Here is a 25458-nt window from a genome sequence, read left to right as displayed (position 1 = left end):
AAGAAAATTTTCGGGGAGGGAGATTTTTTCCTGCACCGAAACACAACAACCCCTACAACAAATGGAATTAATTTATTCCATAGATACAGATTTAGTTTCCACTAGGAAGTCAAGTTCTGTATATACATTTCATCTTAATTATGAACAAACAAGCGAATCTAGTTCTTATAAATGTTATAATGCAGTTGATTTTTCTACAGAGGGAACTGATATCAATAGAAATCTGGATATTCAGGTTATAACAGAAGACAATAGTACCACTCACGGTCATGATCAAGTTGAAAACACACAACAGATAGTGACTACCTACAATGGACTAAATGCATTTAATTATACTGATATAGTCATAGAACAAGAATTTTTTCATTTGATGAGTAAGGGAATGAAGTTCATTCCTACTGTAGGTATGAATTTAGTAGATACTATCAAAGAGATAAAGATGTATTGCAGGAGACTTAATCTAGCCATACAATTCGATTCTACACAGGATACAGAAAATATTATTTCACCTATTAAGTTGAAGAAGAAAAGTACTTATGTACCCGTTAGTAATCAAGTAGTTAGTAATTATGAAAAGATGGTGAATAAGGACATTTACTGTTTGAATCATGATATACATAGAAATGAAAGTGGACATTATAGTCAAAAGGATAATTTAACACAGAAAGAAAGAAGGTGTTTAAACAATATCATACAGAATAAAGAAATCCGCATTATGAAACCCGATAAAGGGGGCGGAATAGTTATTAGTTATACATTGGACTATAATAACAAAATTCATAACTTACTATATGATTCAGGAAATTATGAAGTTATTTCCTTAAACGAAATTAATATAGGATACAAAAGAATTGATCTTATTTTGGAAGAATATTTAATGGATAATAGAATTACTAGTGAAATCTATACTTTTCTTAGAATAGATTATCCTGTATTGGCCAAAATAGTAGGTATACCTAAAATACATAAGTCCCTAGAAGATCCACCTTATAGACCAATAATTTCAGGTTTCAAGTCCAAAACATTTAATATTGGTGTACTTATTGACACATGGACAAAACACATATATAAAGCTGTACCCCATATTATGAAAGATTCTTGGAGTTTTTTGAATAGCCTTACTACAGATAAATGGAACCAAGATTATTTTTTTATCACTATAGATGTAGTCGATCTCTACACCTGTATACCCAAAGAGACTGGATTAGAATTCTTTTCCAACAGTCTCAAAAAAAAAAATATTCTGGGTATAGTTGGGATAAAATATGTGTAATTACAGAAATGATGTCTCTTGTTCTAGATTACAACTACATTACGTTTCAAGGGGAGTTTTTTAGGCAGAAAATCGGGGTGGCCATGGGAGCATCCTGTGCACCGATTTTCGCAAATATGGTCATGTTGGAATGGGAAAATGAATGTTTATTTAAGAGCACATATTACAATCATGTAGTATTATATGCCAGATATTTGGATGATTTGTTTATTATATGGAAGGGTACTGAAGATATGATAGATGAATTCATTACATTTCTTAACAATACTACGGATTTCTTAAAATTCACCTATAGTCACAACAAGAAAGGAATATCATATCTTGATACGTTTATTAGAAATACAGAGACAGGGTATACATCACAAATCTATAGAAAACCAACATTTTCAAATGACTACATACAATATGATAGTAACTATCCACAGTTTATGTTTAAAAATGTAGTCAGAGGACAATGTATACGGATTGCTAGAATGTCATCCACTAAGGAAGTGATGGAACACGACATCACTATGTTATATAGTATGTTTAAAACTAGAGGCTATCCAGAAAAGTTACTCAAGAATATTACTCAATTTGTCATTTCAGAATGGGGACATAGATATAAACCCTTGTTAGGAATTCAGGAACCTGTAAGAACTACAATAAGAGATGAAACTAACAATTTTAATAGAGTATGTGTCTTAACATACTCTCCTTTTGTACATTATATTAAAGAAATACTGTTTAGACATTGGGATATCATCACTGCAAACAATCTAGGAAGCGTCCTAGGTACAAAACCGGCTATTGTATATAAAGTGGCACCTAATTTAAAAAGAATGTTAGAACACACAGACAAACAAAATGATACATTTAAAAGAAGTAAGAAGACAACTGTTAAGTGTGGATGTTGCAATCAATGCTCTTACATCAATACCACGGATAAATTCCGATTAAGTGACATAAACTATACTGATATCAGAAGCTTAGGTGGAAATTGTAACAGCAAACAAATAGTATATATAGCAAAATGCAAAGTTTGCACTGCTTTCTATATAGGTAAGACAGAAAGGATGCTAAAGAAGCGGATTTATGAACACCTTTACAAAATACGCAGGAAAGATAAAAATAACGCCCTATATAGACACATTTTAGACAAAGGAGAGCAACATGTTTTTTTTATTTAGTATTATAGATCAAGTTAATGAAACTATATACACAGGGAACTGGAAAGCACGACTTGCACTTAAGGAAAGCATATGGCAAATAAGAACAGATGCCACTAGATATCCAGGCCTAAACGAGTATATTAGTATCAAACCCTTCCTTGAAGTAGGTTAAGAGGTTCTCTTCATGTCACACTATTATATATTTTTATACATTTGATATAATTTTTTTATATATATATATATATATATATATATATATATATATATATATATTTATATAATTTTTTTCATATATTTATACATTATTTATATATAGATTTTAATATTACAGTAATATTTTTTATATATTTATATATTTATATATTTATACATTTATATAATTATTTATATTTCATTGCTTTTTATTTAACATTTCATCAACTAGTTGTATTATGTGTTATGTATTTTATATATATATATTTTTAATATTATTATGTGTTTAGGGCAAGTATATATTAGGGGTTTTGCTAGTTATCTCCATCATTATTATATTATATACTCATTATACACTCATCATATATTTTATATTTTTATTCAACATCTTAGGCATATACATAACAATATCAGTTGATTCATTGTATGACATACTAGAACATCTGGTAGGCTAGTCTTTTATTTCATTTTATTTTATTTTATTTTATTATATTAGTATATTCATTATAAGGTATTAATATTTGGCTTCACACTGACCTAATAACATAATAGATCAAATTAATGTTTCAATTCTATATTCATTGGTATTGTTTTTCATATCTTACATAGCTTCGGTTTATATGTATTAGTTAGTATTTTCATTCAAACATATTGTAATTTAATAATGTCTCTTTAAAAGTTTTGGCGCAATTTTTTGAATTCACAAGTAACAGTTATTATATATATGCAGTGTATTCATTAACTCATTGTTCTGATGAAGACTGATTTCTTCAGTTGAAAGCGCTTAACCAGTAGTTTGTGTTGTCCTATGTTATATGTGGAATAAACTTTTACTACTCGCACGAGCAGCGTTCTTTCGATCTTTCAAGGATGCCATCGGTTATGGGGTGAAGTTGGATGCCTTCACCCTGGCAGGAGCTCTCCAGGTCCCTCCACCATCCACCCTGGTGCTTCCTCAAGGACTTCCATCATGGGGAGCTCTGCCTGATCCCTTTCACCCAGGCAGGGGTTCCCCAGGACCTACTGATGTCCGCCAGTTGCTCCCTTAAGGACTTCTGTTGTGGGGAGCTCTGCCTGACCCCCCCCCACCCAGCCCTGCCACTATCTGCCTCTCTACCCCTTCCAGACTTCCTGCCCAGTGTGGACATGGTCCATACCCCCTCACCCAGGTGGGAGCTATCCTGTCCCAGTCACTTTCCACCTCTCTTTCCCTTCCAGACTTCCATTGGGAAAGACCCCCTCCAGGCTTAAACTTCTACCCAGGAGAGAGAGCTCTTTTTTACATACCTCCTGACTACTGCCAAATCATGCAGTGTCACACTTGGTCTTGGAGCCTCTCAGGGGATCTTCCCAGCCTCATGGAACTCTGCTGGGTCACAAAGCCTCAGACAGTCCCTCATCCAGACTTTTGTGACACTCGTTCTCCTCTTTGCTTGCACCTAGGGCTTTCAAACTCACAGAGGAGATAGTCCTGGGTCCCCTCATCTCTACACATTTTGCAGCACACCTCAGTCTCTCTCTCCCATGGTGCCAGGTGCTGACGAATGTGCATTGCTTTGAGCCTCCTGGCATGTGGCCCCTTGCCTACTGGGTAGTGCCATTCACAGGGTGGCATCCCCACAGTGCTGGGTGAAGGATGGGAGGCCAACCTGCTGGCCCCAGTGTGAGATGAAATGGTGACCCTAGTTTCTCTCCCATGGGAGCCAGGAGAATGGTATTGCAGACCTGGCTTCTTGGAGTGGCCCTCAGGTGTCCCAGTTTAGGTCCTGTAACAAAATGGTCATCTTGGATAACATACATGGATTGCACACCACCTAGCAGTAGGGGGAGTTAAGATATCTGCCATGTTATAGACCAGGAAGAACATTAAAGGCAATTTATGTGTAATAAATGATTTCCAAGGCCTCACAGAAACAAAAAGTGGTATAAAACATCCACATAGTAGTGGTTCTCTCTCTACTGGAGTCCTTTAGGGCAAACATAGTGTTAAGGAACTGTTGTAGGATACATGAGACCGATACCTATGAAATTGTTATCATATCCCCTGTAGGTCATTGAAAGCTCCAGGTAGCTTTGATGGTTAAAGTTACACATACCTTAGTGGCCACTAGAATGACTTATCCATGCTTCTCCCTTAATTTGGCATGTGTGTGATATGTGACAAACTCCTGTGTGATATCTCTGTCTACATGGAAGTGGCCCATGGGCTGCTGGTCAACCAATTGATAAGTACTTGCAGTCCCATCTGCTTTGGTATGGAGGGCTGTAGCATGATGCATTGTAAACACTGGGTCTGAAAGAAGACATTAGTATGTGTTGTTTCAATATAGGTGCTGCTATTGCAAGTCTTCTGCCATCCTGTACACCAGCAATTTGTGTTCAGAATAGGTGAGCTTAGCATTCTGCAGTGCACCTGCTTTATATACAGACAGACACACACACACACTCACACACACACACACACACACACACATATATATTATATATTATATAAAATTATATATAATTTTATATATATATATATATATATATATATATATATATATATATATATATATATATATATATATATATATATGTATATGTATATATATATATATATATATATATATATATATATATATATATATATATGGTTCCCCTTCACAATCTTAAATTACTGAATGCTCGGAATTCAGTAACTCGAGACTGTAAAGTCAAAACAACAAAAGTCCCGAAACCCACAAGCACGAAAACAAAAAACCCTGAACATACAGAACACATACACCACACAACACGCACACCATACAACCGACATCACATATACTACAAGCCCTACACTACATGCACGCAGGGGGGCAAGCCCCCCTGCACAGCCCCCAACTTGTATATTCTAACTCTGAGATCGCACTAATACACAAAATAAAATACACCACACAGACATTTTACACTGCCTCGCACACACACACACACACACACACACACACACACACACACACACACACACACACACACACACACACACACACAAATACAGACACATCCAACACTCACACTCATACTCCCACCTCCCTACCCTAACCCACACACACAACTTACAAAACACACACATACACTCACTTACCTTCACTTCCATAAAATATCCCGACTCACACACTTGCCATCCCATAGCCGACATCCATAAGTGCGAATTAGAGATAATTGAATTTGCGCTTATGCAGATTCGCGCTTATAGGTTTTCGACTTTACAGTCTCCAGTTACTGAATTTCGAACATTCAGTAATTCAAGATTGTGAAGGGGAACCATATATATATATATATATATATATATATATATATATATATATATATATATATCTTATATTACATTTGTTGACCGGGTTAGTCTGACTGAGCAAACAGCCCTTTTTCAGCAGAGACCTGGGGAGAAAAGCTCCATCCTGTTACATGAAACAATTCAATAAACAGATAAACAATTCCAATATACACATTTAGACAGTCCTAATTTCAATAGCATATTATAGTAATTACAATATATACAACAGAGATATATTGAGATGATTTCGAGGCTATAGGAAAAAGAAGTGAAAGGAGAGAGGCTGAAAAAAGAGGAGATGGAATGAGGGTAAGTAGCATTATTTCAATACTGTAAGTAGTTATTTGTTAAAAAGGAAGGGATATTATATAAGTTATGTTAGACTGAGTAAATGAAAGTACAGAAGAGGAAGAATAGCGATAGTAAAGAGGAGAGAGAGTGGGGGTGATTAAAAGAAAAGGTTGGAATTAGGGGAGGAGAAGAGGACCGTGGAGGAAAGGTTTTAAGGTGGATTTATGCAGTAGCATGACCAATGATTTGTAAGATGGTCATTGATCACAGCTTTGAATTGTTTTGGGTTGGTAAGTGTCCTAATATCTTGAGGCAGTGTATTCCAGGTTATAGCGTGGTGGTAGCTATAAATGTTACATCCGAAGTTAGCTTTGGGTTTATAGGTCTGGAGCAGATTTTGGTTACAGCTTCTTAATAGTCTGGAGGGAGAGTAGTGGGAGATAAGAGGGGCCAGTGTTGGTCAGTAGGTTGGTTGGTAGAGGACAGAGTGAATAATGAGGAGCTGAGAGAGTAGAAGTTGGTGGGGCAGTTCTAACCAGTGTAAGAGTTTTAAGGAGATACAGTGATGGGATTTGTAATTTTGTTGAGCTGCAAAACAAAGCAACTTTACTGAAGGTGGTTTCAAGTTTTGCAAGGAGGATAGAGTTGAGATTTGTAAGGATCTGAGAACCATGCATAAGATTGAGCAGAAGGTAAGAATGGGAGAGAGTACCTTAGCTTCGGAGGAAAGGAATATTTTTGATCTTTAGAGCAGTCTGAGTTTCTGGTGGATCTTTTTGACACAGTTATTGATATGTATGTCAGATTTTAGTTGGTCATCAATAGTTATTCCTAGTAGTTTGTTGTTAGGTTCAGCTTGAACAGGAGTGTTATTAAGGGAAGATATTGTGAATGATGGTTTTATATTAGCATGTTTTTTTGGGAGGAAGAGTAGCAGCTTGTTTTTTTTTTTGGGTTGAGGATGATCTGGTTGTTAGTGAGCCAAGTTTCTACAGAGTTGAATGAAGTTTGGGTGGCAGAAAGCAGTTCGGATGGGGAGTTAGCAATAGTAGTAATAGTCGAATCATCAGCGTATTGGACTAGTGATGACCGAGGACAGGAAGCATAGAGTTGGTTAGTGAAAATATTAAAGAGTAGGGGCCCTAAGATTGATCCTTGGGGCACACCCATTTTGACTGGGAGTGGAGAGGAGAGGAGAGTGCTGACTGCCATTTTACTGATTGGGATCTGCTGGATAGGTAGCTGGAGATCCATGTAAAAGTATTGGGGGAGAAGTTAAGGTTTTATAGTTTATTCAACAGGAAAGGGTGGGCAACAGTATCAAATGCTTTTGACAGATCCAGGAATAGGCATAAAATTAGTTTATGGTCATCCCTGGCAAGAGAAACAGTGTTGAGAAAGGATAGAAGTGCTGTGATAGTACTATGTTTGGGTCTGAAGCCATGTTGAGTGGGAGTAATTTGATTTTCTTGGGTTAGGTATTGCATAACCTGTTTATGTATGCACTTCTCAAGGACTTTAGATAGAGGAGATAGGATAGCAATAGGGCTGAAGTTAGAGATATCAGAGGAGTTACCACCTTTGTGTATTGGGAGAGTATGGAATTGTTTCCATATAGATGGGACTTTTGCTTCTAGGATAGAGCAATTAATCAGTATAGAGACTGGTAGAGCAATAGACTCAGCTGCTAATTGGAAAAAGGTAGGGGGAATGTTGTCAGAAGATGGAGAACATGGGTTTAAGTTAGTGAGTAAAGTTTTGATATAGCTGGTTGGTACAGGTTTGAGGGAGAAGGTGTTAGAGGGGTTTGCAGTTGAAACTTGGTTATAGGAGAGAGAGTTGGTGGATGAATTAGAGGATGGATTTAGATTCTTAGATATGGAGTCGATAAAGTAGGAATTAAATATAGTTGCAATTTCTATGGGTGTTTTATCTGGAGAAGGATTTTGGGGGCTTGGATTACCGGGATGTAATATTTGGTTAATGCAGTTCCAGAATTTCTTGGTGTTTGCTTTTAGTGCTGTAGGTGGGTTGTGGTAAAAGTCCTTTTTATCTTTGTTGTTGTGTTTTTTTGTGAAGTTTCTAATTTCTCTATATTTTTGCAGGTCAGAAGGGAGTTTGGTTAGGGACCATTTGTTTCATAATTTGTCTCAACTTTTCATAAGGGTAAGAGTAGATTTAGATAGCCAAGCGGATATGTTTGATTTAATATGTATAGTTCTGATAGGAGCAAGGGAGTCTAGGATTCTGAGAAAGGTTGAGATGAACTGGAGGACTGCTTCATCTAGAGGGAGATGGTTTAGGAAATTCCAGTTGACTTTGGAAAGTAGGTTATTAAAAGTTTCAGAGTTGAAGTTAGAAACTTTGGGACAAGTAATAGATCTGGGTGGTTTAGATAAGTGGGGAGAGAACCTAGTGACTTTTACTGGTGAGTGATCACTTAAGGTGTCAGGGAGGGTTTGAGGGTTAGGGTACTTTGATGGTTGAGATACCAGTATCCAGTCTATAAGACTGCTTGTAGTATAAGAGTTAGATTGGGTAGGATGAGTGATAAACAGAGAGAAACCACATAGATTAATATTGTTTTTGGAATTAGGATTGGAGAGTGTTAACCAGTTAATATTCACATCTCCTAAGAAAACAACTTCATTGCGAATATTTTGTGAAAAAAATGAAAGTATATTTTCGAGCAAGCCAATGTTATCCCCAGAGGGAATATAAATGGCTGCTACAGTAATGGAGGAATGGTCATTGATTTTGAGGTTTGCTGTAAGTAGTTTTTCAGGGGAGAAGGATGGAATTGGTTTTGTTAGATAAGTAAGGGTGAGGTGGTAAGCAAAGAGTACAGCTACACCACCTCCTTTTTTTGGGGCGATCTAACCGTAGTATATTATAGCCTTGGGGATGGCTGTCGTTATCTGGGATTTGAGGATTTAACTAGGTTTCAGTAATAGAGATAATATCTGGTGTGTGATAGGTTATCCAGGCAGTAACTTTATTTAAGATATTGCAAGTACTGATAGCGTAAAAGGAAATTTGTTTATTATAAGTAGGTGACTTTGTGGAGAGGGTGGAGGTGCAGTAGGTCCAGGATTAGGATGTATGCCTCCTGATAGATGCAGGGTAGCATGAGAGTGTAGTGACTTCAGTGAAGGTGTATGGTAGAACAAGACTTTAGATTTGTTTTTTAAAGTTGAGTAGTAAGTAGGGGGGATTATGATTTTTGGAAAAGGGTATAGAGATGGGATCACTACGGAATACTAAAATTCCACAATCCCAAGACTCTGAATCCTGTGGACCAGAATCCCAAGGTTGCAGAATCTCGAAACTTAAAAAAAAAAGAAAAAGTAAAATATACAACAAACTATTGTAACATGTATGCCCTGCATCTGCCACACTCCCTGCAACTTAAATATACCAACTCCGAGATAGCACTACAGTGGAGTGAATGGCAAAGTTCCCATTCACACTGTACGGCAACCCCCATTCACTACATTTGAGGTTCCACAATCTCGAGATTCTGGTCCTCAGGATTCAGAATTTCAGGATTGTGGGTGGAATTTTGGTATTCCGTAGTGATCCCATATATATATATATATATATATATATATATATATATATATATATATATATATATATATATATATATATACGGGTCTAGGTTATAACGTCGACAGATGGGAAGACCGACAGCGAAATCACTGACGCGAGAAGATCGACAGATGAAAACACCGACGCGGAGAACACCGAGATGGGGAAAGGATGTGTAAGTATGCGGTAGTGACGGACATTAGGGTGCGAGTAAGGTAAGTGTGCGATGTTGGCGGTCTGTAGGGGTAGGGGTGGGTTAAGTGAGTTAGGGTTAGGGCGCGAGTTAGGTAAGGGTGCAGTAGTGAATGTTTTGGATTAGGGGCGGGTTAAGTGAGTTAGGGTTAGGGCGCGAGTTAGGTAAGGGTGCAGTAGTGAATGTTTTGGGTTAGGGGCAGGTTAAGTGAGTTAGGGTTAGGGCGTGAGTTAAGTAAGGGTGCAGTAGTGACTTTGTTTGGGTTAGGGGCGGGTTAAGTGAGTTAGGGTCAGGGAGCGGGTTAGGTTAGTGTGCGATAGTGACGGACCTTAGGGTTAGGGTTTCGGTTAGGGTAGTGGATAGTTGTGTATGTAAGGTTTAGTGTTTGTTTGTTAGGATTTAGGTGTGCTTGTGTTGTGTGTGTGGTTTTGGTCAGGAATTTGTTTTGTTTATTGGTTGTTGTGATGATGTGTTGAGTGTGTGTGGTGTCGTGTTTGTGAGCTGTCGATGATGTGGTGTCGGTGATGTCGTTGTCGATGTTGTGTGCTGTCGGTGTTATAACCTAGAACCATATATATATATATATATATATATATATATATATATATATATATATATATATATATATATATATATATACAGATATATATATATATATATATATATACAGATATATATATATATATAGATGCACACACGCACACACACACACACACACACACACACACACACACACACACACACACACACACACACACACACACACACACACACACATCACTCTGCCATGATTGGCAGGGTCATTTGCATAATCATTGTTCCTTGTTTGCACCAGGAATCTCATTTCCATAAAATTATGCCGTCATTTGCATACGCTGCATATTGCACTATTAACAAGACCTTTCTACCTGTGTCTTTGAATTACCTTATCCCTTTGTGTCTCCACTTTCTTAGATATTTTGCACAGCATGGTGTGCTATCTATTAATATCAGCCAGCAATTTTATTTTTTTTAAATAAATTAACTACATCATCAGCAGCAGCATCAACCCCCCCTTTTCACATTTTTCTTTATGGGGCCAGTATATCATGTCAGCTCTTTTTACCACTCCCGATTTACCTACTTTGGTAGTTAAGCTTAACTGTCATAGGTCTTCTCTCATGCAATACCTTCACTACTTGGCTGAATATTCTGACTTCCTCTTGCCTTCTTCCTGTCTCTCCAAATCTTCTTAACCAAATAATTTCTTGCACATGCACCCAAACCACTGTAATATGTTCTCTGCGACCTTTTCTGAACTTGGAGCTTCTTTGGCTTCTGAACTGATATTGTAATTTCTTTGTCTGTCCCATAGAGTGCATTCTACCACCTATCTCAAGCACTTATCACCATCATCTCTAGCCAGTTCCACTGCTCTGCCATCACCACCAGGTTTCTGTATAATACTGTGGTACTGGTCAACCCAGCTTCTTTGCCATTCTTCTCTCACACACTTCCCCTGAAATTCTGTGCTAGCAGCCTTTATGATTTTAATTTTGTTCCCTTCATTGAGACTTCCCTTCTCCTCAAACACCTCTCCAAGATACTTGAAGATGTTAACCTGTTCCACTGTTCCCTTCTACCTCGGTTTTCAGCTTCCTCTCTACTTCCATTTTCTACCATGACCGCTGTTTTCCCTATACTCAGCTTTATCCCACGTGCCTTCAGTTTTGCATTCCATTCCATTCTCCTATCATTTGCTAAAGCTCCTGCTCAGAATCTGATTGTAATGCCACATTGCCTGCTCACAACAGCCTTGTTATATCAAATAGCTATCTTAGAAGCTGAAATTGTAGGTGAATTGTCAAGAACAGAGCTGCTTAGAGACAACTGTCAAACTTTTATTTATTTAGTAAACAAGCCAATGATTTTGTCCTGCTCTGACCCTTTACAGACATGCAAGTGCCACAAAAGCAGGGGTAAAAACAATGTACTGCATAACATAATGTGCCTCTAGTAAGATCTCTGCTTCATAAGTCCAAGATTTGGATTTCAATCTTGTCTTTGACTTGTGGTCATTATCTGTGAATTATTTATTTGTTTTTCTTGTGTCTACATGGGTTTCCCCGTACTTTGGTTTCTTCCCCAAAAATATTGGTTATGTGGATATACTAAATTCACTCACCCTTTCTCTCTCTCTCTCTCTCTCTCTATATATATATATATATATATATATATATATATATAGGTCTGCTTCTCTTTATCGAAGAGAAGTAGACCCACACTTACGCGAAAGTGCACTTAACTGAAAGTGCACTTCTGAGAAGAATGGTTCAAGGAAACATTAAGGAACACTGAGGCATTGAAGCACACTACATTGGGGAAAAGGGAATTTACCTGTTTCCCCACTGTAGTGCGATCACGGAGTTGGTATATTTAAGCAGGGGAGTGTGGAGGGTGCAGGGAGGCTTGCCCCCCTGCAAAAACATTGTTTTGGTGTTCTTTAATGGTTCATTGAACCGTTCTTTGTGAAAGTGCACTTTTGGTTAAGTGCACTTTCATGTAAGTGTGGGTCTACTGTTCTTTTTCGAAGAAGTGTTTCTTTGATGAAGTACAGTAGACCCATATATATATATATATATATATATATATATATATATATATATATATATATATATATATATATATACAAAATTTAACTTGGCTTTGGTTGCTACCTATGACATCCACCACTGCTGGACCGGTAATCATGGAGCCTCAATCTTCACCACTAGCACCAGTGGGGATGTACACTGAAGGGATAACAGCTAAACACACAGTATTTATGTAAAAGTTGCAGACTCCAAATCTGACTTCAAACCTGTGACAAGTGGAATACCACAGGGTTCAGTCTTGGGTCCTCTCCTGTTTGGTATCTACTTTTCTGAAGTACAGGCTAACACAAAAGGCCTCTGGCTGGCGAAGTTCGCAGATGACTGCAAATAAGGTGCCATAGTTGAGTCCCGAACGACGTGGACATCCTACAGAAGGTCCTCACTGAGACTGATGCCTGGTGTCAGAGCTACGGCCTCAACCTCAGTGCCAAAAAGTGCATTGTCATCACCTTTGGTAAAAACTCGGTACCCATGAACTACCACATAGGTGGCAGTCCACTTAACACTGAAGGTGTGATAAGAGACCTTGGGACTCAGGTGAACAGTAGTCTCTCCTTTGATAATCACATTGCCACAGTAGTCAGAAAATCCTTCTACGTAGCACACCTCATCACGAAAGGGTTCTCATCCAGGAAAAAAGAGGTCATTGTTCCCCTCTACTCTGCTCTCATTAGACCCATTATTGAGTACAGCACCCCTTTTGGGATGTACCTCACAAGACATCTGCAACAGCTGGAAAGGCCACAAAAATACCTCACAAAGAGGATTACGTGACTCAAACAGATGCCCTACACTGACCATCTCAAAAATCTCCAGCTTTACTCCATACCACATCATCTACTCCGAGGTGACCTCAGCCTAACATACAAAGCTATGTCAAACCCAGAGCTTTCTGACATGCTACACCCAAAGAAAACCTAATCCCTCTGAGCTACATGCTCCAAGGACCTAGACCTTGTCACCACAATAAACAGAACATTCTAGAGGGATAGATTCCTGTCCCAGAGAATTCCCATACTCTGGAACAAGATTCCTATCTATGTCAAGCAGAGTTCCTCATTGGCACTCTTCAAGAGAAATCTTGATGAGTGGATGGGGAATAGGAAATTCACCCTGGGGACACTTCTGTGGCTCTGCTCAACAGGGGCACAGGAAAATAACCTTCTTAGGTGGAGAAAGCCAGGAAACTTTGTTGGCTAGCATTACACAGGCCCTTGGGCCGATATCCTAGTACCTACCTATGACCCTATGAACCTATTTCCAGATGCAGCTCTCTGCATCAAGTGCAATTTCCCTTAAGAGCACACAGAGACCACAGTCAGTCTGGGCTGGTTTCTCCCTCTTTCTCCAAATCCCCAATATGACACCCCGCTGGCACAGCTATAGACTTGAGATCTTAGCTGAGTGGCCAGGCCAAGAGCTCCAGCACCTTCTCTGTCCAGCCAGTGCTTTGTGCCCCTGGCCACACACACACACACACACACACACACACACACACACACACACACACACACACACACACACACACACACACACACACACACACACATCTGGGAAAAGGCTGGCACAGGTTTACTAGCTATGTCCCCTTTTTCCCAGACTGTAAGGTAGTAAGCACTGCCAAAACTCAGCTCCTAAGCCCCTTAACAAAGGGTGTCCAATCTTACTGTGTAATGTTACTATCAATACAAATGGTAGTTTGACCAAGAGCAAGGCTATTAGGAGTGGCCCACACAGTGTCATCAAATAAATATGCAGGTACTCTCAAAACTTAAATATTTATACACATATCAGCCACAATGAAATGTTTAAATATATTTAATAATAAATAATAAAAGAGCAAGACAATACTAAATGTCTATTTAGTTATGCATTTTTTTAGGATGGAGCAGTGGTGCAGCGGTAGCATTGTCACCTCACAGCATTAGGTTCTCTGGTTCGATTCTCATCTGGAGTGCCTTCTGTGTGGAGTCTGCATGTCCTCCCTTTATTCATGTGGGTTTCCTCTGGGTGCTCCAGTTCTCTCCCATGTTTCAAACACATGAGTTTGGAGTATTTCTTCCCAGGCCTCCACTGAAAATTGGCATCATGCCAAGTTGGACGTTCCTGGTAAACAGATGTTAAATAATAAATAAATAAATATTTGCAGTGACATCAGAGTTCAAAATCACAAGAAATATTTAAAACAACATTGCATGACAGTCTCAAATAAATGAAGACAAGCATCTAAACTATGCTTCACTATATTCCTGACTAAATCTAAGAGGATTACTATACGCTTGTTAACTTGCTTACAGAGCAAGGCAGATGTGGTGAGTGGATCTTAGTGCTGTCAGGTCCAAGACAGAATACAGAATATTGTGTCTCATTCAGAGGCTTTTTAAATTAATACCTCAAATATTACTGCTGAGATAGCTTGCAGCATGACATTGCTTCTTGTCATCTGACTCTATCCCAGGTGAAACCCCCACTGCTGTGATCTGGCAGTATTTAGCATCTACCTGTGAAAATACATAGACAAGGGCATTTCCTCAGATCTTTGATAAATGTTGGAAGTCATAAAACAATAAAACACTTCCAAGACTATCCAGAAAGCTTTTCAGCACAGACATTGTGTCTCCTTGCTGCCATAAAGTAATTTAATTACAGCTATTTTTCTGAAATTTACTAGACTGAGGTTAACCTCCTCTGTTCCAGTTTCCACTGTTAAAATATATACATTTAAATAGTTACAATAGTGTATGTGCATTTCTGCTCTCTTCCAGTAGGGCACATTGTGGATACATCTTTAAGCTCAGTACTTTACCAAACCTTTTCAACACACTTCTATAAAAACAAGTTTGATATACACATAACATACAGTTCTTATACAGTTGTAACACAAGCATCTTACACACATAATTTCGATATTCACCTATTACATATAATTATTTACAAAATTCCAGATAGCTGTGCTGGCAGTATCTCCATTTGTCACACTACCTTTCACCATTTTAAAATCTGGACCAAAGCCACATGCCTTAGTCTGCCCCTAGCCCTATCTTTCTCCATCCCCTTTCCTCATCTACCCCCCCCTCCGCAGTTCCATGAGTATTTTGCAATGTTAATATGCTCATCGGATTCAGTGTAGGCAGAATATTTTTTTTTCATCCAATGCTGGATTTGATCACATCAAGTTAAAGTTTCTCTTAAAAAAGTCAGTCCGACGTGGTGTTTTCACAAAGTCCATCATTATCTTTGTGCTTCAAGACAAAATACCAGAGTTTGTAGAGTATTCTGAACTACTGGGAAATTGTTATGATTTCTGTATATTTCAGAAAAAAATGGATAGATGATAGCCCTATTTTCGCCTAGCTCATGGTTGAAAATGATCCATGGATAGGCCCTTATTCAGTTAACTAATAATACATGAAAAATATAGTATAGCCAGTTTTCCAGACTGTTTTAGGGATGTAGAAGGAAAGTGGATACCTAGAGAAAATCTATTCATTTATGGAGAGAATATGTAAAAATACATACTGACAGGAGGTCAAGTTTTAGTCCTGTACCTTGAAACAGGGAGGTAGAGGTCTTAACATTGAGCCACCATGCTACCTGTGGGTTTCCCCTTTCATTAGTCTTCTTTGCCTTCCATACTGCACCTTTAGCCCAATAGATTTGTCATTCATATCATAGTCATAGCAACTCCAGTTTCAAGAATTTGAGGATCACATTGAAATATCACTGTTTGTTGAAAAATTGTTAGTATATTTGCCAATGCTTTGGATTTCAGCTGGTCTTGTGAGAGGCCTTGGAAGAGTGCCAAGTTGTTAAAAACGGTAATTTTAAAGCCTCAAAATCTCTGATTTTATTTCTCAGTTTTACTTTCCCATACCTATATATTGCAGGAGTCTTAATGAGCTGTGAAAAACTCTTACAGCTGTGTTTGTAGTCTCAGTATTGTACAGCTTTTGTATCATCTGGAAAATGATTAATTATGAAAGAAAAGTCAAGATTAAGAAGAATATTGATAATGTGAATCACTGTACCATAGCATACAAGTGAAATGACTGGTGGTCATGCATATGTTATACTGTGTACTAAATCTTCTGTATATAAAAAACACAGTTAAAACTAAACATATATTATATAAACCACAAGTGCAAGCAAAACAATTAATTGTATATTACCTCAGCAACATGTCTTTAAAAACAAATTATTTTGCTCACATTTATGGTTTTTATAATATACTAAATCTTCTGTCTCCAGTCCCCAAAGTGGCCCTTAGGAGACTAGATATAGGAACAGAAGGCAGAAAAATTAGAAGCACACAATGTGTCATGTAGTGGAGGGGGTACCTGGGAAAACCCATCTTAGCTTATTATTTCTAGATAATGCATTTACATTTTATTGTATGCCCAATGGACTTCCAGTATTCCATGTAGTGGAAATGCATTTGGGATGTGCTCTTTTGTGGCACTCAGACTGTGTGCATTGGATGTGCTTATGCATGCTGTTGGCTTGTGTGGGTATGTTAGTCGAATGCTATTCCATCTCTGATATGCTGTAAGCAGCATATGAGACACCACATGATCATTTCATAGTGCCATTTTGTGTCTTATTACAGAGAACAGAGGACATGCATTGTTTAATGGATGGGAATGTGCTGGACTAGTTTGTGGGCCGATCATCTAGACCAATGGAGGCAGGGGTCAAGTGTTAAGCCTCTTCTCCTACCCCTATCTCAAGTGACAGGGGCATTTCCATCTTTACTTGCAAGAGACATACTTTTTGTCAAGTGTTCTCTGGTTCTTATACTTTTGGATTTCAGTCCATGTGGTAGCAGTGTTCTTTCTAAAGTTGGATACGAGAGTTCCCAAAACTAAATTAATACACTCTCTCTATAAAATACCCTGCTCAATTAGAGGGGTTATGAAAATGATTGGTCAGTGAGTGAGTGAGTGAAGTGGATTTCAAAGTATTAATTGCAGATAAAAAGTGATAGAAGGAGCCTACATAGCATAAAGTCAGTCTCAGGTTTTCATCACTGGCATGCCTTTCAGTGCAAATATAGCCAGAGTTTCTTTCTTTCATCTCAGTGTTAGGTATACACATTTCAAGGCATTAACTTACACTGTTGGGAGGGGGGGGTTGTTAAAAATTCCTGGATTATATACCTTTGCAGTGTCCCACCTATTGGTGAATGCATTATTCTGTGACCTACTAAAATGAATAAGTGACAATTTCTTAAAGTAAATGTATCTGACAGGGAAAGATAGAGAAGAGAGGCATTACCTAAATGAGGTTAGCAGTAGCACTGTGAACTAAATCTAATACTTGTTATGGTGACTTGTCATTCTCTGTCACCAACTTCAAGGCATGGAACAAACTTCCAAACCTCATCAGAGTTTTAAATAACCTGCAGCAATTCAAATCCACCCTAAAATATCACCTGACAACTAACAAACTATGCAACTCTATCACACCTACAGTTTGAAGTATATAATCCTAGCTCCGTCGGCTATGGATACTTTACAAGTGTATTGTTACAGTATTTTTGATTCTACTCACAATATATTGAAAATATGTATTTCCTTAATCTGATATGCTTTGTAAATAATGTTTGTTGATTGGTTGCTCTGAAATACTTTGTAAATAATAATTGTTGGCTGTTTTTATTTTGAATTACACAAAATGCATTTATGTCCTTGTTTTGCAGGTTTTCCCCTCTGGCCACCACTGAAAATGAGCATTTTAGTTACCAGACAGACTTTCCTGGTAAACAAAAGCAAATAAGAAAATAAATAAATAAGTATAGTATGTCTTAGGTCAGTGCCTATATATATGTTCATGTAACTGGATTGGTGCAACCGAATCCAAATAAAAATAAATCAGTTAAGTTTTTATGGCATTTGATATGGTATTACAGATAAGGGGAAAGAACAAAGAACCAGTGGTCTTTCCTCTCTGGTGAATGGCATATTTTATGATTTTTTTTCCTTGAAATGCATATTTTAGCAATCTAATTTTAGTAGAGGGAGATAACTAGATATTCTCATTAGATGCGCAGTTTCTGCAGCTGCTGCCTTCTCCACTTTAAATGAATACACTGTCTCTAGCCGCCACTTTGTTTCCATCCCCATTTAGGAATTCATACCTCCACCCCTTCCTGTTCCATATTTAGAAATTCATATTGCTGCTAGATGAGTGACTGATTGGTGACATACACAACTGTTTACTCTTATGGCTGCAGGAAATATTTTCAGTAAATCCAGTTCAACAGATTGTGCTTCACTGAAAGTGGAGGCTCAAACTCAAGGCCCAGCTAAGAGGTTGTCAGAGTACAGAAAAAGGAAAAGACTAGACTTTGCTAAGGAAAAAAAGAAAGAAAATCAAGTATCGCCTCTTCAGACAGTTACCAACAGAGGAACAGACAATAACTGTGAGCGATATGCTGGTTGGAGTGGGGAGTCCTTCTGAATTACCCCTCCAAAAAACATATTCTTTCTGGTATTTTGCAGTCATCCAGATAGCTTTTTGTCCATTATTTTCAGCAAAATACAATTCCTTTATTATATTTTTGCCAAAGTGACCATAATCCGCTTTCCTCAGCAGTGCAGAGTAACCAGTGGCCCTTCGTCTTCTGATTCCTCCAATGTTGTGTAAAGTGGTCGTAACAAAACGTCCATCCATCCATCCATCCATGTACATTCATCCATCCGGAACACCTTTTTCACATTTTTACACACAGGATTGAGGTGTCACTTCAATAGTGACAGTCATCTGGAGCCAAGGTTTACACTGTCGGGTTGCTAGCCTTGCTGTGGATATATCTAAACAAAGAAGTAGAATAAAAGAACAGTAAACAGATACGGGCAGTACTCATTCTTACATGCAACAACATTTAGTATAGCAAAACTGAATTCAGAGAGCTTTCCTAGGGAGTCTATGTTTAATAATAGGCAGCACTTGAAATGTCTAAAATCTTTTACTTTTACATCTGGAGGATGGCCAGTGGCCCTACATCTTCTGATTCCTCCAATGTTGTGTAAAGTGGTCATAACAAAACGTCCAACCATCCATCCATGTACATTCATCCATCCGGAACACCTTTTTCACATTTTTACACACAGGATTGAGGTGTCACTTCAACAGTGACAGTCATCTGGAGCCAAGGTTTACACTGTCGGGTTGCTAGCCTTGCTGTGGATATATCTAAACAAAGAAGTAGAATAAAAGAACAGTAAACAGATACGGGCAGTACTCATTCTTACATGCAACAACATTTAGTATAGCAAAACTGAATTCAGAGAGCTTTCCTAGGGTTTCTATGTTTAATAATAGGCAGCACTTGAAATGTCTAAAATCTTTTACTTTTACATCTGGAGGATGGCCAGTGGCCCTACATCTTCTGATTCCTCCAATGTTGTGTAAAATGGTCATAACAAAACGTCCATCTATCCATCCATCCATCCATGTACATTCATCCATCCGGAACACCTTTTTCACATTTTTACACACAGGATTGAGGCATCACTTCAACAGTGACAGTCATCTGGAGCCAAGGTTTACACTGTCGGGTTGCTAGCCTTTCTGTGGATATATCTAAACAAAGAAGTATAATAAAAGAACAGTAAACAGATATGAGCAGTACTCATTCTTACACGCAACAACATTTAGTATAGCAAAACTGAATTCAGAGAGCTTTCCTAGGTGGTCTATGCTTAATAATAGGCAGCACTTGAAATGTCTAAAATCTTTTACTTTTACATCTGGAGGATCATAAATGTATACAGCAGTGGACTGCAAAAAATTAAGTAAATGTCTGAAATCATTCACAAAGCAGAAAAATGACATTAGTAAAGTAAAACATGGTAATATGTATCAAGTGGCTGTTTCTCTTCACAGTACACCATGAAACAATCACATCATTAACACAGTTACAAAGGGAATTGAAGTGACTGAAAAACACTGGAAACATGAACCACAAAGCATCATAGAAAATAAAAGTCTACATCACATGGGATCATCCATTACCAACAGTTCAAAATATAGATGATAGAAAACCAGATATAGTGGTCCATGAAAAGAAGACAAAAGTAGCATTGATCATTGAAATCACCACACGCAGTGACTACAGTGTCCTGATTACAGAGAGACACAAAGTCATAAAATATCAGGATTTTCAGGCAGAAATGAGAGCAATGTGGAAGAAGGATACCCAGATAGTTCCAGTGGTGGGAGGAGCAGCAGGTCTTATAAAGAAGAGTCTACAATCATATTTAGATATGCTATCAATACATGTAACAACATATGAATTTCAGAAGGAGTCATTACTGGGCACATTACAGGTGCTGTGAAGAGCACTTTTGGCTGACATCAAAGAGTGAAACAATACTAATTTCATGAACTGAACTTTATTCGTATTTTGACTTAGGAAAGGGGTCCATTCCTGTCATGGTATCAGAAACCCAAGACTTGGAGAAATTCATGGCTAGATATAGCAATTATACTGGCGTATGCTGCACTGTCAAAAGCTCTCCTCTGCATGGCAGTTACAGTTATTGAAATAAACTGTACTTTGATAGCATTTGTAGATGAAATGGCCAAGCAGCTGCAGGTGATTTTAACAGTATCTCTAAATTTGTGAGTATGCTTTCTGTTGTACTTCCCATGCTACCTCCCACCGGGTCAACTTAATTTATTTCAGACTGTATTGTCACTGGAACTCAAACAGTCAATTTCATACTTTTCCTTTGTTAAAAATACCATCAGCTACTTTCCTCTTTGTCTAACAAAGGGGTACTACACATGCTTGTTTGAGCAAAGCAATCTTTTTTGTATCACTACAAGATTCATTTTGATATACTTATTTTCACTATTATTTTGGAGAAAGAGGTGTATAGCCACAGTAATAATGATAAAAATCTGCATTCTCATCCACCAATCCAACTTTACAAAACTTATACATTTTCCTACATATATAATGATGTATTCTGACTGTGATGCACAATCTGCTACTTAGTTTTCACATCTAATGCACCTCTAATTGTGGAATGTGTGGGTATTCAGTCATAACCGTAAGTTTCATGCCATCTCTACAGCACATATACATAATCACATCCAGCCTGTTATGGCTTATATGAACAAACTGTCATATCATGTGACCTTTATCTAATATGAGAATCATCAAAGAGACCATGAGCCACCAATTAGTGTGTTATATAAGACAATCTTATTTTGATGGTTCATTGATTGTGTACTTTATAAAGTGACATATACTCCAGAAGGAACCGCAGAGTAATAATTGCTTTACTTCTAGACTTTATTGTCATGACATATCAGTTAATCCCATAGTAAGCAGCAAATTAATACTTGTCATGAAAGGATTCTGCAGACTTAATGAGAAGTACAAATACTACTATAAATTAGTGTCTTTGTTACTGGTACATATTCAGATTAAACAAAAAAAAAATTAAATCTATAGAGAAAGCACAGCTACACACAGGAGCACTTAATATTAATATTCTCTGTCACTGACTTAGATCCGAGATGTTTATATTTATTTGCTTGTATTAATCCTAATTAAATGAGATGTGCTGTAGTGATAATCTACTGAAATAGGCAGTACTTTGGTAGACTAACATTATTTACATCGTATCTGAATATTATAACACTGACTAATATGTTTCATATGTACAGCGATTAATTAATAGCATATTAGGAGCATATAATAACAGTGGTTAATGAATATTTACTTTTGATTGAAGTGATTGCTTTTCATTTCTGAGGTAATTTCAATCTGATGTGTACTCTGTTTATCACTGTTATATTCCTATAATCCCTGTTCTATTGTTAATAGTTAAGCAGCCTTCATCATTATCTTGTTGTTAAGTAGGCATTTACCTTTTATTTATCTATCTTTTAGCCATATACTGTAGACTAATAATTACAGTTTTATATAAAATTCCGTTTTTTTATAAGTCAGCTACTTTACAGCCAAGTGGTGAGAATTATTAGATTTCCTTGTTTACCATTCATTAGTTCTTAAAGTATTGTTACTACTAGTTTTTTGTATTCTTATCATACTAGAATCATTCTGCTGACAGATTAATAGTAATTAGGAACATCTTCTACAAAGTTTGTCTGCCATAATTATCTTATACTATATGAATTTAATGTTATAATGTCATATCTTATTTGCATCTTTTTATTCACCATTTAAGGATAGCATTTATACTATTTACATAGATCCCAGTTATTTAGATGTAGTATCTTATACCTAATAAGTTTTACTAGAACTGTTTCTTAAATCTAAATAGTTGATGAAACAATTATATATAGTCTAATTCTAAAAGCAGCTCCTTTAGAATATTTTATTTACACAATTGTCTCCTTTATAAGACTTTTTTCCAGCTTCTTGGAATGGTTAGGAAATTTTTGAGAGTGGTCTGATGGAACTTTGTTTTTCCACCAGACTAGGAATTCTTCGACTTCCATGTTTGTGCATAGCAAATTCAATTTTTATAATTAATTTGTTAGAAACATTATTTATCCATTTTCTATAGGCCTGATGTTATATTATATGCTTCCATAATTTCAAACTGTAGTTATTTGTTACATTGGCATCAGCTCACAATCAAGTTCATTTCTATAGCCATGAGAAAGGGTTTTTGGATTATAATAATAGTAGTTACACACATTTTACTCTTCCTTCTTAGCTGAACCTCAATAACACTATCTCTAATTTCTTTAAACATTAATGGATTAAGTAATCCAAGGAAGAGGTCAAATTTACTAAAACATCTGAATATTCTTTTCCTGCAAGAAACACATCTTAAGCTTTCTGAAAAGAAAATCTGGACCCCTAGTAACTATATCACCCTTGCTCATGCCCCATATGAGAATTAAAAGAAAGGTGTAATAATTGTTTGGAGAAAAAGTGCCATTCTCCCCCAAATTCTATATAAATATGAAGATCCAGAAGGGCTACTAACCATATTCTAATATTTAATAACAGAATTTGAACCCTAGTCAGTATCTACTGGATCCCTGGATTGGGAGTAAAATCTGCTTAAAAACATCTCAATCACATGACTACTGTATATAAGGGAAACCTCAGCATAGGTGGTAACTTTAACTGTATATTAGACAGTACTGGCACTACTAATAGTCTCCCATTGAGGCTTATACCTATTACAAGCCTTTAAACAAATAGCTTGAGACACTTAGCTTGCTTGACACATTTCTTATTAAAGATTCCACCTTTTTGAAATATTCTCATACTAACTAAAGATTTAAAACTTAGACTAGAATAGATAGAATTTTAGTTTCTAATGACCTAAGACTAAACACTCCTCCTTTGCAATTCTTTCATGCTCCATCTCAGATCAAGATACTCTCTCCCTAGAACTTTGTGTTAATTATAAAAAACGTATTCCTATAACCAGAATCATAGTCTATACAACAAAAATTAAAGACTTTAGGCCCTGGTTCACGTCAGAGGTACAGTTTTTTTAGAGACTAACCTTACCTCAGAATCCAACACAATCATGATATAGGATGCATTAAAAGTCTAGCTTTATGCTAAATAATAGCATGGTTTAAAAACAAAAAATGGGACTTGGGAAAAAAAAATCAAACTCAACTCTTAAACATTAAATCTGATCCTTCTTAATTTAGCCAATAAAATGGAAAAAATGAAGAACTTAACAAGCTATATTCAGATATCCTATGACATAAAACTAATTTGGCATTGCAAAGGCTAAAATTAAACTCTTATGCATCATCCCCCAAACATATGCACATTCTGTCAATGAGAGCCAAGATACATTCTAATTCAAATAACATAACAAATCTACTACATGAAGGCTGTATTAAAATTGTTTCTGACTTAGGAGATATTTTAGATGCCTTCTAGTTTCATTATTCCAAACACTTTAGTTCCAATCATTCATTTAAGGAATGTACAAAATTAAACATTCCTTCACTTAATTAGCTAAGGTTCCCTGAAAATCTAGATACAGTTCTTGAAGCACAAATCTCACTAGAGGAGATTAAGCAAAAAATCAAACAATTTAAGCCCAACAAAACTCCTAGGATGGATGGTATAATAATTGAAATACATAAATTGTCCCCCACATCTGTATTGTCCTTCTTCCATAAAACTTTACTACAAGTTCAATCTCATGGTATTATATCACCTTCATGGAGATACTCTTTGGTTTCACCTATTAAAAAAGCTAGCAAAGACCCTCAATTGTGTAGCTCTTATAGACCCATGACACTGTTAAATAATGATTATAAAATCTTTACCATCCAACCCATGTCATTATTAAATAATGATTATAAAATCTTTACGTCCATCTTTGCAGATAGACTAAAGGTCCCACTAATGCAAATAATAAATGATGAATAATCAGGCTTCATACATGAAAGACACATGTATGATAACATTGAAAGGATTTTAAGATGTATTGATTATTTGAACAAGGAAAATGAAGAAGCACTAGTGATTAGTTTAGAGATAGAAAAGGCTTTTGACTCCATTAACTAGGAATATATATTTGTAGTATTACATTATTTTAACTTTCCCTCTTCTTTCATTTCTCTAATAAAAATATATACCAAAACAATGTAGCTTATGTTAAATTAGGCCCCTTTATGTCTGAATCTATTCAGATAACAAAGGCACTAAGCAGGGATGCCCTTTATCCCCTATTTTATTTGCATTAGTCATAAAAATATCTGCTGCCCTTATTCTCAACAATCCAAAAATCATAGGTATAAATATTTACAATCAGTATAATTCCAAAATAATGCTTTATGCAGATGAGTTCTTGCTTATGTTAATTAATTCA

Source organism: Protopterus annectens, chromosome 8.part1 (genome assembly GCF_019279795.1).
Source record: "Protopterus annectens isolate FY-2018-M chromosome 8.part1, PAN1.0, whole genome shotgun sequence".
NCBI classification, from domain to species: Eukaryota; Metazoa; Chordata; order Ceratodontiformes; family Protopteridae; genus Protopterus; species Protopterus annectens.
The sequence above is the reverse complement of the archived record's forward strand: the minus strand, read 5'-3'. Positions refer to the sequence as shown.